General features: G+C 45.7%; 1 long non-coding RNA gene across 1 annotated transcript; it reads right to left on the bottom strand.

Annotated features, from left to right (window-relative positions):
• Positions 1-5,866: 5,866 nt before the first annotated feature.
• On the bottom strand, positions 5,867-12,361 carry LOC309330130. The gene is made up of 2 exons (XR_014151294.1): positions 11,389-12,361; positions 5,867-6,801 (listed from the first exon to the last, which is right to left on the bottom strand). It is a non-coding gene; the product is annotated as an uncharacterized lncRNA (long non-coding RNA).
• Positions 12,362-13,926: the final 1,565 nt, after the last annotated feature.

Raw genomic sequence — 13,926 nt, 5'->3', positions numbered from 1 at the left:
TTCCAGGATGTCCGGCCAGGAACAACAGAAGAAGCACTCCTATGTGCCCCCTGTGGTCCACCACCCGCCACCCCAGCAGAAGCCACCATGCTGTGGCACGGAGACCCATCACGTTCCGAAGCCCTCCAGTTGCGGAAAGCCCAAGCCGGACCAGCACCACCAGCAGCAGGAGGAACAGAAGCCCAAGCACAAGAGCTGCAACTAATGGAGACCTCCTCAGGGGCTGCAGGACCAAAGATCCAGTCATTCCTTGCTTGCTTGCAACATCAGCCACCTGCTTACCTATCAGGAATCCTGGCACCTGCTTCCTAAGCTCCTTGCTTCTTTTGCTCTCTCTCTCCCTGGCCTCACTGCCGGCCACAATAGCTAGGCTCTGCCTTCACCGCCAGAAGCAGTTTGTCTCTGAATAATAACCAGCTGCTGGGAATTGCAAGCAGGGAGAGTTGCCATTGCGCTCAAGCCTTGCCGGTCAACATGATGCTGGACAAAATTACTATACCTGCTTACATTCTTATTCCCCATCTCTGTATAAGATGTGAGCAGCCTCAGGTTGCAATTCCAGCTTGGTTTGGATTTTAAAGCTGTCACTTCCTTGCTGAAACACAATTCTCCCGCAAAATCTGCGCTGCTCTGTATTTTGCCATGTGTACATTGGGGGGAAACTGTGCCTAACATGTGGAAATAGCATATAAATATGGGTGGCATTAGGGGGAAATTGTGAAAAATATTTATACCGGGTAAGAAGATGCATGGAGGGACGCGGGTGGCGCTGTGGGTTAAACCACAGAGCCTAGGACTTGCTGATCAGAAGGTTGGCGGTTCGAATCCCCGCAACGGGGTGAGCTCCCGTTGTTCGGTCCCTGCTCCTGCCAACCTAGCAGTTCGAAAGCACACCAAAAAGTGCAAGTAGATAAATAGGTAAAAATCTGGCGGAAAGGTAAACGGTGTTTCCGTGCGCTGCTCTGGTTCACCAGAAGTGACTTAGCCCTGCTGGCCACATGACCCGGAAGCTGTACGCCGGCTCCCTCGGCCAGTAAAGCGAGATGAGCGCCGCAACCCCAGAGTCGGCCACGACTGGACCTAACGGTCAGGGGTGCCTTTACCTTTACCTTTAAGAAGATGCATGGAAAAATGGACATACTCATTGAGCATCCCTAGTTGCTGTAGCAACAGGAAGTGGAGAGACTGAGAGACTGGTCTGTCCTTGTCCCAGATCCACTTACTTTGGAAAGTGAGCACACTGGGACTGACTCTTGAGTAGTCAGGTGCAAGACTGCCCTGTTCTCCAACAGTAGCTAGGACACCTTCGTGATTGAAGAAGCTCACCCCGATGAGACCCCCTTCGGACCTTACCACACCAGCTCAGTTCTCTGATGATATCTCAGGGATCCAGTAATCTTGGTCCCACCTGCAAGGCATTCTGTGCTCCACCTTGCAAGCGATTCCTTTTGTACGACATCTGCCTGATGGGCCATTTTATTTATTTGCCCCCCACCCTCACCTCCCGCTTTGGCTGAAATAAAACATTTGCAATTCATTCAGAAGTTGTGATTGTTGGTTTTTCCTCGAGTCTGTTAAGAGATGGTCAGTGGTGTTTGGGTGAAGAAGTAGAAGAGATGTGGGGGACAACGGCCCCAGGTGTACGGTGGGGAATGAGACCCTCCAGTTCTCTGTGCCTGGTCCTTGGAATGGTCCCTAATAAACCCATTCTTCAGACACACCCCTTGGCCTTGCTGTGCACAAACTCCTTGAGTATTTCTGCCTGGCTAGGGTGTGCCCCTGAAGATGAATCATGCCTCCTGATGGCTTGGAGGGAAGACAGAGACAGGGATATATGAAGCTACCTTATAGCACCAAGGGAAAACATGAGAGCTGTTGCTCTGCCCACATTTGCCACTGGTCCTTCTGACTACTGGGATGTGGCCTTCAGAAGGTTGGCCAGAAAGAAATGTGGCCTCCAGGTTCTGCCCCACTTTTATAGACTGGCCTGCTTGGGCTACATGGTTGGAGTGGTTTTCTCATAAGGACCTAATGGGCACATGGGGGAAATAATGGGGGAAATATGTTTTTGTCAGTTTTGTTGAAGGATGAAAAGATCTATTTATAGTTTTCCATCCTTAGTGGGCTGTTTGGGAAGTCCACCCTCCCCAAGAATTCCCACCTTTTTTCCGCATTCTGCAGAACATGTGGAACTTCATATGCCTCATGGATGGTGCCATTCAGTGGCGACCATAAGCATGATGACTATGTTCTACCTCACTTTTGGAGGGTAGTATGAATCCTTCCCAGAGCTACGGTTCCCAGGCTGGTTTAACAATCAATCCTGAGGAACTCTGGGAATTATAGCTCTGTGAGGGCAACAGGAATCTCCTTAGAACGCTCAGATCAAGGGCAGCCAAACATGAATCCCTGGAGAGCTACTGCCAGTCAGTCTAGGCAATGTTACAGATAGGTAGCCGTGTTGGTCTGCCATAGTCAAAACAAAACAAATTCCTTCCAGTAGCACCTTAAAGACCAACTAAGTCAGTTCTTGGTATGAGCTTTCGTGTGCATGCACACTTCTTCAGATACCTGAAGAAGTGTGCATGCACACGAAAGCTCATACCAAGAACTGACTTAGTTGGTCTTTAAGGTGCTACTGGAAGGAATTTGTTTTGTTTAGTCTACGCAATATTAACCCAAATGGATCAATGGCCTGACTTAATATAAGGCGATGTCCTATGATTCTGTGCTACAAGGAAGGTTCATAGATGAGTGGTGAAACATCTGCTTAACATACGGATTGTCCAGTTCCAATCTCAGGTAGGGTTGAATGCCTAGAAAGCTGTTGCCAGCCAGTGTAAACAATACTGAAGTAGATGAGCCATGGGTCTGATTGAGTATAGGGGGGCTTCCTTTGCAGCTACAGGTTGTAAGCTGCCCTGTGCCCCACTTTAAAATAAATAATTTGCTTGAGACGGGACATGCGAAGAAACAGGTTTTATTGATGCACACAGATTTGTAACAGAAGCGACCCATCACCAGCAAATCGTCAGTCAAACCCTACCCAAACATTCAGAAGAGGCAAGGAATGGTTGGTCTTTTTCTTGAACAGAACAAGAGATCCACCAGAAGCAAAATTATTATGTCAAATCCTATCAGGCAGGGCTTCTCAAACATTTTGGCCCTGGGGCCCACTTCAGAGGGTTGAAAATGAGACCCACCAGTCACAAAACGGCAGTGCAGGGGTGGAGCTGGTCACCAAATGGTGGCAGATGGAAGTGGAGTTTGGCATGACCAGCTGGGAATTCAAAACACGACACTGGATGGACATCTAATCATTCTTGGCTAGTGGATTTGCCACAAGGATTGCCTGGTGTCCAAGATACTATACTATTCCTCCAACAAATATTGGCTCAGAAGGTCTATTGAGACTCAGCCTTCACATATAAGACATCACTGGCTGATGCAAAAGCTCCAAGGAAGAGGAAGCCCGTTGGGTTCCTTCTAAATATTGTGGACTCCCATCAACCCCAGCCAGCATCTGGCATGGTCTGGGATGGTGGGAGTTGTAGTTCATAACATCATTGGCTACCCCTGCTTTGAGTGCAGAAGGCTTTTATTTTATATTTTCAGCTCCCACCTACCCCCAGTATTTTGTACTCATCTCCTATCATGTCTCCTCTTCTCCTTTCACGCTTAAATTGTACCCCACCAAACTGCCAGTTTAATTCATCCCTCTTCCTTTTACATTCACTTCTTCTGCCTATAACAGTTTCCCTCTCTTAGTTCCTTTCTTTATGTTCCCAGTTTATCATCACCACCATCACCATCATTTTGAAAACATTAACCTTTTACCTGCCTAATTTCTTTCAAAAGCTCCTGTTGCATTTTCGCCTCCCTTTCCCTGGGCTTCTCGGTCTTCTGACCTCCATTCCATGCCACGTGGAGAAGTTTCTGGTACCGCCATTGGTTAAATGAAAGGTCTATAGCACCACTAAGCAGGGAGAATGAGTTGTGGCCCCAAGCCCTACCTGAAAGTGGTGCCACTGATGGTTCCTGGGCCACCGTTTGAGAAGCACTGCCGTAAGGGATCAAGCCCATTAAGAGTAGACAGTCATCAACAAGATCATGAAACCAGACATTGAACAGTTGAAATATTGAACCCATCACCAGCATAGAATATCAAAGAAATCACCCTGAGGTCAATTCACCACACTGGATTCTAGTACGACAGCAGTTATGGGATAAAATAACTGTACACTGATTTTTCTGTGGGGAGAAGGTGTTGGTAGCAGAGATGATATTGGACTTAGCCTAACACCAATTCACTGCTCACCCACAGACTTCATAGCAGAGAAAGTGGCAAAATAAACACATTAGAATTTGGGTTGCACCCAGATAAATCCTGCTCATAATAGACCCATTGAAATCAATGGGTATAATTTGACCACACCCAGTTAATTCAATGGGCTTACTCTGAGAAGGACTTAGCTGGAAAGAACCTTATGAATCCAAAGAGTTTTGCAAGAAAACCTGAGCTGAGAGAATCTGCTGAAACTTGGCCTCTACCCCACCACAAATTCACCCACCCTCAATTCGTAATAATTCTGAACACACCCATTGCTGTTTTTAAAAGGGTTGCCATACGTCCTCTTTTTCCAGGACATGTCCTCCTTTTCATGGCTATGTAAAATGAGTGTTGCCATCGCGATCCATAGTTAAAAGCAGAAGCCGGCAAATGTGTCCTCTTTTTTGCTCTTCAAAATATGGCAACCCTAATTAGGAGGTCATGGACTGGACACTTTGGAAGAGATGGGAGCCACTTGAGACAAGTGGCTCTTGGCCAGATCAGCATGCTATGAGACAAAAATTATCATTTGATTGCTTAATTTGAGGTGGTTGCCAAATCCTTCCCACCCAAATTTCTCCCTGGGTTTTGTTGGTCGGACAGTGCAATCCTATACCTCAAGCTTGAGATCCCTATCTCCACACAGGCCAAGTCTGATAGGTGGGGATGGGCTGCCCGCCTGCCAATCATCTGACATCACGATGATCACAATGACATGGAAATGATCTCAGGCCTGTGGCACTTCCCAAGCCGCAACAACTGGCTGGTAGTTGGTACTGGAGAAGCAGCGCCTTCAATGCCCCTTGACTCTGAGGTTTAACATTCGAGGCCCCTCACCTGATGTCATATAGGGCATCAGGTGTGGAACAGGTAGTCATGGCTTGGCTGAGATGAGGAGCCCTAGAGCAGGTGTTGTTGGACTACAACTCCCATCATCCTTGAGCTCTGGCCTTGCTAGCTAGGGGTGGCGGGAGTTGTAGTTCAACAACATCTGGGGACCCACAGGTTGAGAAAGGCTGCCCTAGAGCACCTGGTTAGGCATGTAGGCTGGAGGTTTGTCCTCCACTCTGGTCCAATTGAGTTCAATGGGAGGTTACTCCCAGGAATCTGGGCATAGGATCGCAGTGCGAATAACTTCAACTTGGCATGGAGCCTTGCAACTTTAGTTAGCAACATTAGTTTTAGTTTTCTGCTATCTTGCTTTGACTGTATATTTTATATTTGACTTTCTTAAGATGGTTCAATTTATGTTTTACTGATTTAATACGCTGTAAACCGCTTTGAGATTTCTCATGAAAAATATAAAGCGGTATAGAAATTAAACAAATGAACAAACATGCTTGTGCTTCAATTTAGCTCCTTTGTCAGGCTAAAGGCAATGCAATGCCCATAAATACCAAGAAGTTTGTCCTTTCCCCCCTTCTTACAGGTCATTGATAAATTCAGGAGCACCTGAGCATTGAACTAAATCTCAGTGCAATAGAAAAGAGAAAGAGGAATCCTGATGCAATTATATGATCTCGTTTTTTGTTGTTGTTTTTAAAAAAGCACCAGGATGCTATCAATGAACAGGTGTGCTCCTGGAACACATCAACAGCCTTTAGGGAGGGAGGGGAGGCACGAACTGAGGCAACCATGTACCGCTTGCAAAATTCAGTTTTGAGATTCTCCACGTTAAGATGGGAGGCAAGCGATGGCAGAGCAAACCCGGGGAATAATACTGAAATGGAATGGGGATGGGTTGGGGAGAGAGAGACATGCGAACCTTAGTAGCCTTCGTAAAAGAGATCTAGGCTGTCGCAAGGACATGGCCGCCCACACTGAGAGCAGCACGGGTAGCCGCAGGGTGGATACCCGCAGGAGATTTGAGGATACTGGTAGCTTGGTTGCAGACAGATCCCTGGCCTGGGGTACACACACTGAGGGGCACATGGATAGCCACAGATGGGTCGGCATGGAGACAAGCATGGGGACAGGCATGGGTTTCTGTAGATAGGATAGCATGGCGAGACGCATTGCGGTCTCACACAGATCGGGCCGCAAGGGCCACACTGAGGCTGGCACGGATACCCACAGATGGGGCGGCACGGAGGGAGACACTGAGGCAAGTAGGGACGCCTGCAGAGTGGATAGCATGGAGAGACACACTGCGGTCCGCCGTAGATGGGAACGCATTTAGAAGGGCCTATTCCACAGGACTGAGGTCCACAGATGGACTTGCAGGGGGTCAGACACCGAGGGTGACAGGACTTCGCACAGGGGTCAAAATATTTAGAAGGCGGGATGTGGATGGACTGGGCGTGGGATGGCTGGATGCAGTAAGGAGCCTTTGCGGGTAGGCATTCAGGGCTCTGCTTGATCAGGACAGTGGCGCCAGTGTCCAGCAAGATGGGGCCAGAGACATCGATGAGTTCTGGATACGAGTGAAGGAATTCCATCTTTCTTTACTGGGTGGTTGTGGTACAAAGAACCTGAAAGGAAGGAGGAGCTCAGTTTTAGAGACCAATGGAAACGTCCCGTATATAGCCAGGTACTGACGCAATCGTTTGCAAATCAAACAATCACTCATTTTGTGGTGCAGCTCTACTTTTCTTCAAAGACATGCCCTGTGGAAAGAGACTCCCAGGAAAGTCTCTGCAGAATTGCAGCCTTTTAGTGCAATCCCATAAATGCCTCCTTGGAAGTTAGTTAAGTGGACTTAAATTAGCAGCAAGGTGGTACATAACAGTGTTATTTAGGAGAAAATTGAAAAACTTGCCTGTTTGCTGAGACTTCTGTCCCTGGCAACTCTGAAATTATTAGTTTGAGAGTATACACTTGTTTTTAAGAGTTTTATACTCTTTTTATAAGGCTATCTTTCAATTGTATTACTATTGATCTGTTGGCTGCCCTGGGGTCCTTTGCAGGAAGGTGCAAGGTATAATCTAAGAAAGAATCACCACCACTGCCATCATTGTAACCAAGAATTACATATGAATAGTCCTAATCCCAGCACATCTTGAACTAAGACAAATTAGACAATCTGCATGGCCTGTTAACTCAATGATAACCATCTGGGCAGATGGGTTTGTGTCACATACAGAACAGGCATATCATTCCCATCCGCTGGACATGTTTTATTTTCTTTTTTAAACAGTTTATTAACCATCTTATCTGTATACGTTATCTTATTACATTGCATATCTCATTATAGCATAACTTCCAACATGTATACAAAGTTTATATACAAAATGTATATACCTAAAAATAAAAAAAACAAAATAAAAAACAAAAACACAAAACTATTCCCAGATCATATATATACCGACACTACAGACTTCCTGTCAATCATGTTGTATAATTCTTTCTTTACAGATGAATGTACTCTTATTGTTATATATTTCTTTGCATTTTATCTACTACATTCGTATATCAAATTGTACCCTTAATCTTGTTTCTCGATTCCCCTGGACATGTTTTCTGTTAAATTCTGGGGTCATCCAGAATTGGAACGGCACTGAGCCTTGCGTATGTGACACAGACACTTTCACCTCGTCCCTGCTATCCAAGATGCCCCTGGCCAGGCCCATAGCATGCACCCCCCCCCCAGGACGGCAAAGCCAAAGGCTGTGGAAGGTGACTAGAGACCACCCTGAACCCAATCATTGACTCAAGATCCCTGTCCATAATTCTTAAAATTCTTTCGCCTGCCCAAACAAAATGCCAAGCCAAACCAAATCCTTACTACGCCACTCTGAAAAGCCTATTACCATAACCCAACTGTATGGAGTAGGCAGAAAAGGAGAGTCCCAAACAGAGGTAAACTTGCATAATATGGATCCCAAATGGATCATGTCAATTATGGATCTTCTCAGTCTTGCACTTGGCTCTGCACTCTGGGCGAGCGAACCATCCTTAATCTTGTTAACCAGAGGTGCTCGCTATATTAAAAAAAACCCTGCACAGCCCCGTGAAAAGGCAGCTAGCAAAGCCCACACTGTAGAAGGAGGGGAAACATACAAAGAGCCTGCAGGATCAGGCCAGCGATCTGTCATGGTCCAACATCCCATGGGATATAATTCTTAATGAACAAGCAAGCAAACCCCCACCCCACCCCGTGCGCAATTGTAATGATGGGCATTGCTGCTCACCAAGTAATAAATCTCCCCATTAGTCCCCCATGTCGCAAAACATTTAGCACACAGGCAGAGGAGGGAGGACAGAGCATAGGAAGCTGCCTTGTAATGAATCAGGCCATTGGCCCTTCTAGCTCAGCCTTCTCTACAGAAGGAGAATCTTCTCCAGCCCTTCAGCAAAGTTGGCGAGATTGTGGGGCTCATAACACCAAGGTTGCAGGTTCGATTCCCGTAAGGGACAGCTTCGTATTCCTTTCCTCCCCCCCAATAACTTTTTATTGTTTTCAACATGTAATTCTTTCCCCAACAATCCTTATTGTCACATCATAATCCCTTTGACTCTGCCAAGTCCTGACTTCCCTCCCTCCCGACCGCTGGTATACACATCACATACTTTTTGCGTATATTTTTGTCATAACTCTACTGTTTTACATTGGAGGTGTCATTCCAGTCCTGCTAGTGTCTTAATATTTTTGTTGTTCTCCTTTATATATTCAATAAATTTATTCCAATTGTTATTGTATCTCTGGCCCTCTTGGTCCTGGATCCTTCCTGTCAATTTGGCAAGTTCCGCAAAATCTATCATCTTAACCTGCCACTCCTGGATGGTGGGTAAATCTTGCGTTTTCCATCTTTGGGCCAGTAAAGTTCTTGCGGCGGCTGTGGCATACATGAACAAGTTCTGGTCTTTTATTTTATTTTAATTTCTTTTCCCACCTAACCTAGCTTCGTATTCCTGCATTGCAGAGAATTGGACTAGATCAAGGTTTCCCAAACTTAGGTCTCCAGCTGTTTTTGGACTACAACTTCCACCATCCCTAGTTAGCAGGGCCAGTGGTCAGGGATGATGGAAACTGTAGCCCCCAAACAGCTGGAGACCCAAGTTTGGGAAACAGTGGACTAGAATATCCTCAGGGTCTCTTTTTATGATTCTATGAGATGCAGAAGATTGAACTTGTGACACAAAGCAGATGCTCTACAACTCTCCCACAGACATAGATCGCCAGGAACTAATCTCAGCTGCAGAAAAAACATGTCCACCTCTTTATTTTCGACTCTCTTGGGCACAGGAATTTAACCTCAATTATTTACAATTTTTGTTAAACCCACAAGAAAGAAGGGCTTTTTCGCTGGCTACGTTCAATTCTAATCCTTCTAACCTCCTTTGGGGTACGTTTGCGGGTATGGCAGAAGGAGATAGGATCTGCCCATGCGATGCCCACCTGGTGGAAACTCTAGCTCACATGGCCCTTAAATGTAAAATGTATGATGATCTCTGCCAACAGTTTCTAGACCATCTATGTATTCCAACATGGAAACCAGAGACAGAGATTATATCCTTCTTATTACAAGGGAGAGACCAGGAGCTCACCAAGACAGTAGCCAAGTTCCTCTATTTGATTTTTTTGCCGCCAAAGTACGCCACAGGATCCTGCGCTTGCTGTAGACCCACAGAGATGAAATAGATTGCTCACCTCCTCTTCCCTTTGGCAAATGACTGTACTGTTGAAATGGCGACGAAATCGCACTGGCCTATTTATTCTGAATGTTTGTAAGTGATGCCAATAAAGGTTTGATGATGATGAACTCTCACACAAATCTAATTACAGAGCTGACTTAATTCAGTCGATTCAATTGCCTCTGCAGAAGGGGGCTGATGGGAGCCCTGAACTAATGATATTTAGAGGTCCAAAGGATTATCCGCCTAGAAACAAAGGAATCTGCCTTCGACTGAGTCCCTTGGTCCATCTAGCTTAATAATAATAATAATAATAATAATAATAATAATAATAATAATAATTTTATTATTTATACCCCGTCCATCTGGCTGGGCTTCCCCAGCCACTCTGGGCGGCTTCCAAAAAAATATTAAAATACTGTAATACATCAAACATTAAAAACTTCCCTGAACAGGGCTGCCTTAAGATGTCTTCTGAATGTCAGGTAGTTGTTTATCGCTTTGACATCTGATGGGGGGGTGTTCCACAGGGTGGGTGCCACTACCAAGAAGGCCCTCTGCCTGGTTCCCTGCAACCTCACTTCTCACAGCGAGGGAACCACCAGAAGGCCCTCGGCGCTGGGCCTCAGTGTCTGGGTAGAACGATGGGGGTGGAGATGCTCCTTCAGGTATACTGGACCGAGGCCATTTAGGGCTTTAAAGGTCAGCACCAACACTTTGAATTGTGCTCGGAAATGTACTGGGAGCCAATGTAGGTCTTTCAAGACCGTTGTTATGTGGTCTCGGCAGCTGCTCCCAGTCACCAGTCTAGCTACCGCATTCTGGATTAGTTGTAGTTTCCGGGTCACCTTCAAAGGTAGCCCCACGTAGAGCCCATTGCAGTAGTCCAAGTGGGAGATAACTAGAGCATGCACCACTCTGGTGAGGCAGTCCGCAGGCAGATAGGGTCTCAGCCTGAGTACCAGATGGAGCTGGTAAACAGCTGCCCTGGACACAGATTTGACCTGTGCCTCCATGGACAGCTGTGAGTCCAAAATGACTCCCAGGCTGCGCACCTGGTCCTTCAGGGGCACAGTTGCCCCATTCAGGACCAGGGAGTCCTCCACACCTGCCCGCCTCCTGTCCCCCAAAAATAGTACTTCTGTCTTGTCAGGATTCAGTCTCAATCTGTTAGCCGCCATCCATCCTCCAACCGCCTCCAGACACTCACACAGGACCTTCACTGCCTTCACTGGTTCGGATTTGAAAGAGGTAGAGCTGGGTATCATCCGCATACTGATGAACACCCAGCCCAAACCCCCTGATGATCTCTCCCAGCGGTATTGTCTCCAATGACTAGCAGTGGCTCTCCTGAGTTTCTGGCAGGGGGCAACTGTCAGCCCAACGCAGAGATGCAATTGGGGATTGAACTTCTACATGCGAAGCAGACGTTCTGCCACCAAGCTATGACCCTTCCCTGCTAAAGTTGTTGAAATGTTACTTACCCTCTGCTCCTTCTAGAATAGATGACTTAACAGTCCAGCAGGTTGATAACAACTGGGAAAGGAGACTTTATATACTGCTTCCAAGCCTTGCAGTGATGCCACGTTACGTGGAAAAATAATAGTGTCCTACCCGGTAGTGTTTCCTGCAATTTCCCCCCCTCTAACTTGTCATTAAAAAGAATCTTCCTTTCAGTGCTGTTGGCTGCTGGCAAATTAGGGAACACATTCCTTTGGTCCTGAAGTGGGAAGAAGAAGAAAACAACAACAGTTTATCTCGTCGACTTATTAATCCGCTATTATGTTTGCTCAACCTCCTCACGAAAACTTGACATTCTGGAATTTGCGGAAGGGAGAGCTTTCCCTTCCATTCTGTGACATTTACCACAAATTTTATAGTGGTCCGGTCCTGAATGTGGGATGTGAGGACGCCCGAGTTATTTTGATGTAGCTCAGTGCTTTGCATGCGGAACGTCCCAGGTTCATTCTCTTGCATTGCCAGGTAGGGTTGGTAGTGCCTTGTCTGGAACACCTGCCAGTCAGTGTGGGCATCATTGAGAAAGATGGACAAAGGGTCTGTTTGCATCTAAGGCAGCTTCCTATGTTGCAGCCGAGGGATGGGCTGAGCAGCTAATTCTGTTACCTTTCAGCCTTGCTAGCATCCCATCATAGATCCATCCTGTTGCATGGAATACCATTTCAGCCCATTGTACACTTTTCACTCAGACACTTTTTATGTTCAAACTTTTCGATTCATTCACCTGTAAAACAAGCCTACATTAAGCACCGTTACACAAAAGCATAGCTGTTTGTGCTGCCTTAAGTCTACAGGATCTGTGATGCAGTGAAACTATAAGCAATCCATTAAGACTACAGAACTGATGATGCAGTGCAACTATGAGCTAGACACTCATATGCTGAAAGAACCATTTCAGACCTTTAGCTGAAGGGAGCAATAGATAATACTGAAATAAGGGCAGCATGGAACCAAGAGCTCAAAATTCAAATGAATTCCCTTATGTTTTTTCTTTTTCTTTTACAAACATTTTTCTATGCTTGTCACACATATATATCTAATATATACACAACAATTCATATGCTGATAGAAAAAGTCTTCAAGAAAATTCTCTAGCAATTTAGTGCATTTCCCTCCCAATATATAATTTTTTTTCCTATGCAATTTTACCTAACGTAGGGTACTTTTTTGGCAAAGCAATTTCCCCTATTATACTGGATTCTGGGTGCAATTTTCACAAGTATATGCATTGATATGCACACTTTGCTGTCGGATATGTTCCAGTACACTTTACTTGCCTGGAGAATTTTGCTATATTGTTTTGCAAAGAGCAACTTAAGTGGAGTTGCCAATAGATCAGAACTGAATTTCTTCCCTGTCCTCACCAGCGATTGAACCTGGAACCTTCTGTCTCTGAGCTCTGATCTTCCCATGCCCCTGATCATGGCCAACTTTAAAATACAGCTGCCATTTTTTAATATTCCCCTAAAATACTCCTTGGGAGCAACTTATCTGAAGTATGGAAACGGAGTGCATTCCACTCTTAATTGTGTGTGGTCTCTGTCCATCGTCTAGCATTTGCATGCCTAATGAATTGCATGTCATTCGCTTTTTAGCTTCACATCTCATGCCCAACTCGCTGTCGTATGTTCTAGGCAGTGAGCCCTACTTCAAAACCTCATTGCGAAATGTCTGTGCAGCTCCTCCAAGTGCCCCTGTTTTCCAGGGACAGTTCCGGGTTCACAGAAGCCATCCCGGTTTCTGATTTAATCCTGGAATGTCCCTCTTTTCCTTAGGGCGTCCTTGTTTTCATTGGAGAAATGTTGGTATGCTTTTTAGTCTATCTGTTCCAGCGCATCCCATCGTTCAGCTGACCGGCATGCCACAAAAGTATCTTTTAGTGTATGTTGTCTTAATTGTAGTTTCCTTAGAACGTTTTGATTGCTAGGTTAATACCCTGCCTTTGGGGACAGGGTGGTTAAAAAAAGAGATAACCCAGGAAATTAAAGTCCTATTTCAACATAGGGAACGAACCTTTCAAGCCTAATTTTCACAAAGAGCAGAAGATGTGGGGAAACCTGTCTGTGGTTTCAACCACTTACAGTGGCAGGTGGTGGTGGGTTATCTAAGGACATTAGAGGAGCCTTGAAGCTGGAGGGCCTTAGTTGCTTGGGGCTGCAACTCCCCTCGGCCCAAGGTTCAAAAAAGGGCAACCAAAATGATGGAGAGGATGGAATGGCTCCCAGATGAGGAAAGGTTCTTTAGAGGCTATTTAGTTCAGAGAAAATGTGAATAAGAGAGAGAAGCTTATCTCACTCTCCCATAGCACTAGAACCCATGGTCACCCATGAATGTTGGAAGTGGGAAAGGGAAGAAGAAGAAGAAGAAGAAGAAGAAGAAGAAGAAGAAGAAGAAGAAGAAGAAGAAGAAGAATTTATTATTTATACACCGCCCATCTGGCTGGGTTTACCCAGCCACTCTGGGTGGCTTTCAACAGAATCTTAAAATACAATAGTCTATTAAAC

This window comes from Podarcis erhardii, assembly GCF_964252035.2.
Source record: "Podarcis erhardii genome assembly, chromosome: 15".
Taxonomy (NCBI): domain Eukaryota; kingdom Metazoa; phylum Chordata; class Lepidosauria; order Squamata; family Lacertidae; genus Podarcis; species Podarcis erhardii.
This window is presented reverse-complemented; position numbering and strand designations above follow the sequence as displayed.